We start from the raw sequence: 8,094 nt of genomic DNA, 5'->3' as shown, positions 1-8,094 counted from the left end.
AAAAGGAGCATTGCGGTGACGTCACAGCTCTGTCTGGAGAGCTCGTGCCGCGCAGTCTATTGACAGTCTCAGGTGAGAAACCTGTTCAGTGGTTTTTTTTAATAAATAACCATTCCAGCAAGTAAGCTGCTGGACCTTTTTCTGTTTAAAAACATGACGAGATTCATTTAAGTTTCTGTCCCTGCTCTCGCGTTTTTCCTCAAACGAGATTTCAGCATCTTCAGACTCCAAGCTGCAGAAGTGAAGCTGTAAATGAAGCCGTGAAGTTGTTCGATCTCTCCTGCCGTCCGCGTGTTGCGCTCAGGACAGACACACAAAGAGGCGCATCTATTTCGAAAAAAGTGTTTCCAAAACAGTTTTGCGAAAAATGTCTGTTTCGATACGCCACAAATGCCACCTGCTGTAAGCGCATAAACTTTTTTTTCCGAAAAATGCGAGTTTTTTCAAAATTGTGGTGTTTCCATTAGGAGGATTTATTATCGAAATTCCAATTAGCTAAATTTCAGAGTTAATGGAAACACTGTCAACTACTGTTCTGACAAGCTCATAACCGCGTCCAAGAGCGCAAGTATGCGGGGACGTGTGGATGGAATTATTTTGAAAACGATCACATGTGGACGCAACACTTTTTTTAAAACGGAGGTCAGCAGATATGCGTTTGTAGAAATACCCGCCTACGTGTGTGCATGGCCTTAGAATTCAGAACGGAAATGTAGGTCAGAACACAATCAAAACTCTTACAGTATCTGTGTAAATCTTACCTTTGACCAAGAGGGCAAGATTTCTCAATTTAATCCTGAAAGACAAAGAAAACATAGATTTCATTTTTGACTTGTTTTTGGTTGAATAATTTTTTGGCAATTTTGTACAATTTCTGATCACTTCATATTTCATTAGAATCTGATTGGATCTCTTCTCAGCTGAATATAATATAAACACTATATCCTTGAGTCAGAGATGGAAAGGAAGTGGTGGCATAACATCTATAAAGTTTTTTTTTGTTTTTTGGTGACAACTTTATTTGAAATGCATCCCCTCTGATGTGATGCAGGAAGGTCTTTTCCTGCAAGGATGTTCTGGAACAATCTTTGGCTGGGGGAGCATGCAGAGTCCTGCGTTCACAGGAAGGCGGGGACAGGTGGGGGCCGTGGAGGCGGAGGCAGCCGAAAAGCAATTAACATTCACAAATAGCATCAGGGAGGCGATCCGCAGAGGTTACACTGGTTCTGAATGTCACCAACTGCCGGAGCCTACTTCCTTCATACCCCCCCCCCACACACACACATTTAAATTCATATTTGCATACAAATGCAGTGATTAACCCTCTAAGTGCATTAGATCTGGCAGCTTCGCGGCGCCCCGGCACTGATATCTCACTCACCGTTTGTCTATATGTGCTTGAAATGAGGTGGAATAATGATCCTTTATCGACTTTGTTGAATTGACTCTGGTTTCCTCTGGCTGTTTTGTTTCTGGATTTCCGAATTATTTATTTTCCTCAGCAATAAATCATAGTGGAGCTTGAGTGTGCAGCTGGCGCTGTGACAGTGGGCCCTGTGTAAATAATGTACGTCTATATTATGTTGTATAAAGCCAAAAGGAGAATCCCTGCAAAAGAAATGCTGTCGTTACAGCGAGAAAAGTGTTGGAAATGTGCATTATTACAATGGCTGCCAAGATTAGTTGATTAATCAACGACTAATCGACTATTAAAATAGTCATCAACTACTTGAATGCTAAGTAAATGTTCATATTAAAGTGATTCTCCTGCTCCTTTTCGTACGTTATTCAGCATGTGAAAACTCAATCACACTTTTAACGATTTAAGCAATCTTTGCATCAAAACATTCAGCTCGTTCAGGACAATACTGCTTGTACTTTTGGTATTCAGAAACGTTATAGTTTTTAAAATATTGAGCAAAACATGTCCAATAGAAAATAAATGAGAAAGTCTTCAAATTTCGAAATTTTAAGAAGATTATCAACAACTCTTTAAATATATTCAAGGGCTATGTTTTCATCTTCTATAGTAATTTTTTTTAAAAATGGAGTTTAGCTAATACTTTAGCAACATGCTAACATGTTTGGTTAATTTGTATCCACTGGGGATTTTATGGCTGATTTAGAGTTTAGCTTCTATTTTAGCAACGAGCTAATATTTCTGACTAATTTAGTTTACTGGGGAATTTTACGCTATTTTGGAGTTTAGTCACTATTTAAGCAACGAGCTAGGTTTTTGGCTAGTTCGGCATCTACTAAGGTTTTGGGGGCTAATTTGGAGTTTAATTCGTATTTATGCAACACACTAAATATTTTAGCAAAATTACCAAGTATTAGGAAAGCAATTTTACTACAAAATTTTCAGAAACTTAGGTCAACTTCAGCGCTCTTTCATATTTCTTTAACCAAATTTTTCAGTCTTTTAGCAAAATAGTTATTGCATTTTCAGTGAACCCCTTCAGCAATTAAAGTAAATTGCATCACCATTTTCAACAAAAAACTTCAGCATCTTCAGCGACTACTTTCAGCAAAAAGCATTCTCACTAGTATTATCACAGCTAATGCAACTTTTCTAGTTTAATCTTGTTTTAATACCAAACTAATGAAGGTCAGAGGCTGCATTATTCATTAAAAGTTTAACTATCATCTTAATTGTCTTTATCTTTAGCTAGTTTAAAGCTAATGATGGTGAAGATGTGTGTTATACATCCAGTTTGCACATGACCAGATCAGTCGACTAATCATAAAAAATAATCGGTTTAGTCGACTATTAAAATCGTTTGTGGGAGCTCTAATTATTACAGAATGATAAAAGCTCATTTTTGAGCATTAAAAGAGGTCAAACAATGTCCTTTTCCTGAACAGCTTAGTCCTGTTTGCAGCAGATGAGTGCTGACATACTGTGAAGCTGCAGAAGATGCCAAAGGGCTGATATGTTCCCATGCGGCTGCAGAAGTTTGTGTGCAGGCAGGCGAGCCCAGCTCTGAAGCGCTGCAGAACAAACACAGGAAAGAAAGGAGGGCTGAATGAATGATTCGACGCTGATAGTTATCATGCTTTTTTTTTCCAATTACACTCCGAAGCGCACTTCATGGCCTTAAAGGCTCATCTCCAGGATGCATCTGACAACGCCCTGCAAAGCAACATTCGCCACGAGAAAAAGAAACGTATTGCAAATCCAGATAAGCGAGCAATTACTGCTCTGTTTTACCACGCATGCCCCCCCACCCTGTGTCACCTTTATTGGTTACTATGCAACAAGGATGTGGACAAGTGTTTTCTTTTTTTTCCCCTGACTAGATCTTCCCTCATCCTTCGTCTCCTGCATCCATCCCTCCCTTCCATTCATAGTGGAGGAGGAGAAGATGCCGTGAGCAGAGCTAATTAAATGCTTCTAAGTGAGTCGCCTCGCCTGCCATTCCAGCCTCAGCGAAAGGTCACCCTACTCATGGGCATGAGGCAGACATCTCTCGTGACTGTTTTCCTTTTGAGAATTTTAGCAGATTGTTAATTATCAGATTACAAGTTTGCCTTTTTAAAGGCCAGCACACCGCCCGCAGTCTCCGGATGGAGAGAAGTAGCAGAGCGGATTTCTGCTGCCATGATAGCTGAAAGGGTCCAGCTTCTTACCCCATGGCTTGATTTAAGTGGGAGCCATGATTCATGAACAGCCAGTGAGAGACTTAGAGAAAAGTACAGGAGCTGCGTTTTCCTCCTGTACTCTCCTCCAGCTGTCACTCACTCCACTACACACATATTTAAATAAAGTCTGTTAAAGGAGGCAAAGTTCAAGAGGAAAACACAGAAACTGAAGTAATCCCAATTCATGGAGGAACAGTAAGGGCATGAGTTCACCTCCTGCTGCGCCGACAGACACACTTCCAGACTGACATCTGTCAGGGAACCTTTTGGCTTTAATATGGCACTAATATTCTTCTGATCTAGGGGAAGATTTTATCACTGGGACCTGAGGGCAGCCAGATGTAGGCATCCGCAAGTGGGAGGGCACTGCTTCCCTTAATGCTGTGATATAATGCTAGTCCTAGTACCGGGTTGGACCCTTTTTACCCTCAGAACTGTCTTAATCCTTGAAAAAGGTACTGGAAATATTCCTCGGAGTTTGGTCCATATTGACATGATAGCATCGCACAGTTGCTTCAGATTTGTCGGTGGAACATTCATGATGCCGATCTCTCGTTCCACCACATCCCAAAGGTTCTACTACACGTGTGAAGGCCCAGGGGCCGGATCCGGCCCTCCGGGTAATTATATCCGGCCCTACAGATTGCAATTATTGTTATTAATAACCCGATGTTATCTTTTTGTGTTTATTTCTAACTAGTATACATTTGACCAAATGTATTTTTAAGGAGACTAAAATATTCAGTTATTTAAGGTTTAAGTTAATTTATTCTGGAATAATATTCCTGCATTTTTTATTATTCATAGTTTTGTTATAAAGTTACAATTTTAAAGTTTTAAAAATTGGCATTCTGCAAGGATTTTTGACAATTTTGGCATTTACTAACATTTTTTAGGCTGTTTTGGAGTTTAGCTAGTATTTCAGCTACATGCTAGCTGTTTTGGCTAATTTAAGCATTTAAAAAAAGTTTTTAGACTATTTTGGAGTTAAGCTAGCATTTTCAGCTATTAGCTTCAATGATTTCAGCTATCAGCTTCTGTGTTTTCAGTTATTACTTTCAGGATTTGTAGCTGCAATTTCAGCATCTTCAGAGGCTAAATTCACTTTACAGCATTCACTAGAATTATCACAGGTAATGCTATATATCTTGTTCATAATTATGTTAAAAAGTTACAGTTTAAAGTTTTTAAAATGTACTTTTGAAGAGTTCAATAAATGTTTATCCTGTTCGGCCCACGACCTAAAGTGTGTTTTGGATTTTGGCCCGTTGTGCGATTGAGTTTGTCATTCTCTTTTGATCTCTGACATCAACAGAACTGCTGCTCTCTGGATATTTTCTCTTTTTCTGACCATTCTCTGTAAACCTTGGAGATGGTTGTTGGTGAAAATGCCAGTAGATCAGCATTTTCTGAAATACCATCTGGCACAAAAACCAAGCCACATTCAGAGGCACTTGAATCACATTTATTCCTCATCGTGATGATCAGTTTGAACTGCAGCAGATCTTCTTGACCACGTCCACACGCCTAAATGCACTGAAATGCTGCCATGTGATTGGCTGATAAGAAATTTGTGTCGATGCGCGTTTGGACAGGTGTACCTAATAAAGTGGCCGGTGAATGTAGAGTTTGGGTTAGTCAGATAAACTATGCAAAAAAATGAAATAAAAAGTCTAATATGATAAGTTTACTTCTTCCCACTCCCTTTCAAACAACAAATCAAACTCTATTTGACTTTAATTGATAGTCATTATATTTAATGACTTTACTGTGACATGTGTGTACTGCTTGTATTACTGCTAAAAATCTATTCGTGACTGTGAGTAATTACACTGTCAAGAAGATGGAATTATTTTCTTACATTTTAATTTTTTTTCTTTATTTTCTAATCAATGTATTACTTTATACCCAAAATGAGTGTGATGTATTTGTGTTTTTGAATTTTTTTTTCAGCATTTAATTATTTTTAATGGTTGGAATTCATTAATTAATCAAATAAACCAAATAGTCAACTTTGTATCTTTAACATTTTGAAAATCTTATTTAATGTTTTTTTTTTTTATTCCTGTTGATTATGTTTATTTATGTATATTTTTGTTAACCTGAATGTAAGTTTTAGTCTCAAATTAGCATAGCTTGATTTTTAAAATATATTTCCTGTGAGTATCATACTTGTGTCCCTCACGTGCTTCTGTAGCTGTTTTTGATCCTGCTTTATGCTTTAATATTAGAGTGAGACATGAAGCCTGATCCTGATCTTAATCTGGTTTTAGATTCTAATCTGACTGGCTCAGACCTGTTTCTGATTTTGTTTCAGTTTTTAATTAACTGAGAGCCTTTCATCTGTTTTTTCGGATTTAACCTTTGGTTATTTCTGCTTGTGTGTTACTGAACTATTTATTGACAGCCTGGAGAAAGGATGAAGACTTTAGAAGAGAGGAGAGGGACATCTAAATCCAGAATTCTTTGTCATCTTTGGCTCATGACCAAGAGAGACAAGAGAGTGTTCTTAAATAGTAATGATGCTCTTCGATCATCTGTAAGAAAACTTCCTACTGTCAACCTGAAACAGATCATCTAAGAATCAGAAAACCACTCATGCCTACTTCCTGGAAATGACTTTTTCTTCTCTTCCTAGTATTTCTTGCACCCCCTAGAGGCTCGGAGGTCAATACCTTAATCTCCTAACTTAAATTCATTTTGTAACAGACTAGATATTAATAAACTGTTCTATTTAGTCATTGCTGTTTTTCATGTAGCATCAGTATAACTGAGACAGTTTGTTTTGTTACTACTTGAACATGCAGATAAACCATTGAAGAAGACCAGGACCACGAGGAATGCTTTGAGCTTTTCATTTCTTCTCCAGATGGTGAAAACTGTAACAAATATACAAGATGCTCTCTAAAAAAAAACAGAGCATAAAATGCATGAAATTAAAAGTATTTTTTTGACACTTTAAAGTAAGAATTATCCATGGGTCCAGACACCGACGTGTCGGCTCACGTGTCGAGCTCATAGAATGAGGACGTATCACTTTGGGAAAGTCACATGACCGATACAGTGGCTATGTCCTAATTCCCTCCCTAATCACTAACTACTTAAAAACGATATAGTGCGGGACTATCTAGTGCCTTGGACTTTGAAGAAATTCTGACACGATGCTCACTACTTTTCTTCCTTTTTTCTAAATGCCGGATATGACGTCACCGATTTCACTAAGTCAAAATCAATTTAGGCTTTTTTACTTTTAGGCTAATTTGGAGTTTAGCTAATACTTCAGCTACATGCTGGCTATTTGGGCTAATTTAGGCTTTTTCAGTTTTTAGGTCAATTTAGCTAATATTTTAGCTGGATATCAGTTTCAGCCTTTTCAGCTATTAGCTTCAGCAATTTCAGCTATCAACTTTAGTGTTTTCAGCTGTCAATTTCAGCATCTTCAGCTATCAGCACAAGCATTTTTACCTTACAGCATTCAAACTAGCATTATCACAGGTCATGATATATATGTAGTTTTTACTTAGTTTGAAGCTGATGATGGTTAAGATGTGTGCTTTACTTCCAGTTTGGCATGACCCGATTAGTCAACTAATCAGAAAAAAATTATCGATGATTAGTTGACTATTAAAATAATCATTTGTGGCAGCACTAGTAAGAATCCTTTACAAATAATACAAAAATACACAACCCTGAATGTATATGGAGAAAATTAAAAACTTTTACCATTGCCTGGACAGAGCTTCAGTATGGATGGCGACAGATATCTTTAGACCACATGCTGGATTTCACCCGTTCTGAATACATAAAACCGAAAACCGGAAGTTACACGGAAAAACCGGAAGTTGTTATTTTCGGTAATTTTACTTTACTTTTTTTCTCAAACTTTTAAATAAACTTCTATCAACATATTAACTTAATAACTGAATTATAAAGTCACTCAAGGCTACAGGCTATACAGAAAAAACTAATAATCTGCAGTAGTGATGAAGCTTATCTCTGGTAGGATGACAAGTTCAAAAGTCTTGATTTGATTTGAGACATTAACTCAAAGTCTGAAGTTTACAACAGATGTGCAAATAGTCTTGGAAAAGAAACTACATACATAATTCAACACTAAAGCCCTTTTAGCAGGTACTGCACATATCTTATCACTTTTTTTTGCTTTCTTTCAAGTGAAAATAACGAATTCTGCTTCCCTGCAATCATCTAACAATTGTTAGGGGTGCTAATGTCCTCACAGATTAAAACTTAATGCACAGCACACACACTGAATGTGCAAAACTCTCTTTGTTGAAGGCTACATTATCAAGCATCATTAAGTATTTAGAACAAACTCATCACTCTGACAGAGGCCACTCTCCCATTTAGCGTGCATGCTTTGCGGCTGTGACACTCCTTTCTTTCTCTGTCTCAGTCAAATTTTCTATGCACAACCTTCACATGTAAAACCTG

At 37.6% G+C, this 8,094-nt stretch overlaps 1 long non-coding RNA gene across 1 annotated transcript; it reads right to left on the bottom strand.

Moving 5' to 3' along the window:
• Positions 1 to 691: 691 nt before the first annotated feature.
• On the bottom strand, positions 692 to 7,441 carry LOC112141553. Its single transcript, XR_002918417.2, has 3 exons — positions 7,366 to 7,441; positions 2,902 to 2,991; positions 692 to 796 (listed from the first exon to the last, which is right to left on the bottom strand). It is a non-coding gene; the product is annotated as an uncharacterized LOC112141553 (long non-coding RNA).
• Positions 7,442 to 8,094: the final 653 nt, after the last annotated feature.

The sequence above is a fragment of the Oryzias melastigma genome, unplaced genomic scaffold (assembly GCF_002922805.2).
Source record: "Oryzias melastigma strain HK-1 unplaced genomic scaffold, ASM292280v2 sc00346, whole genome shotgun sequence".
NCBI classification, from domain to species: Eukaryota; Metazoa; Chordata; class Actinopteri; order Beloniformes; family Adrianichthyidae; genus Oryzias; species Oryzias melastigma.
This window is presented reverse-complemented; position numbering and strand designations above follow the sequence as displayed.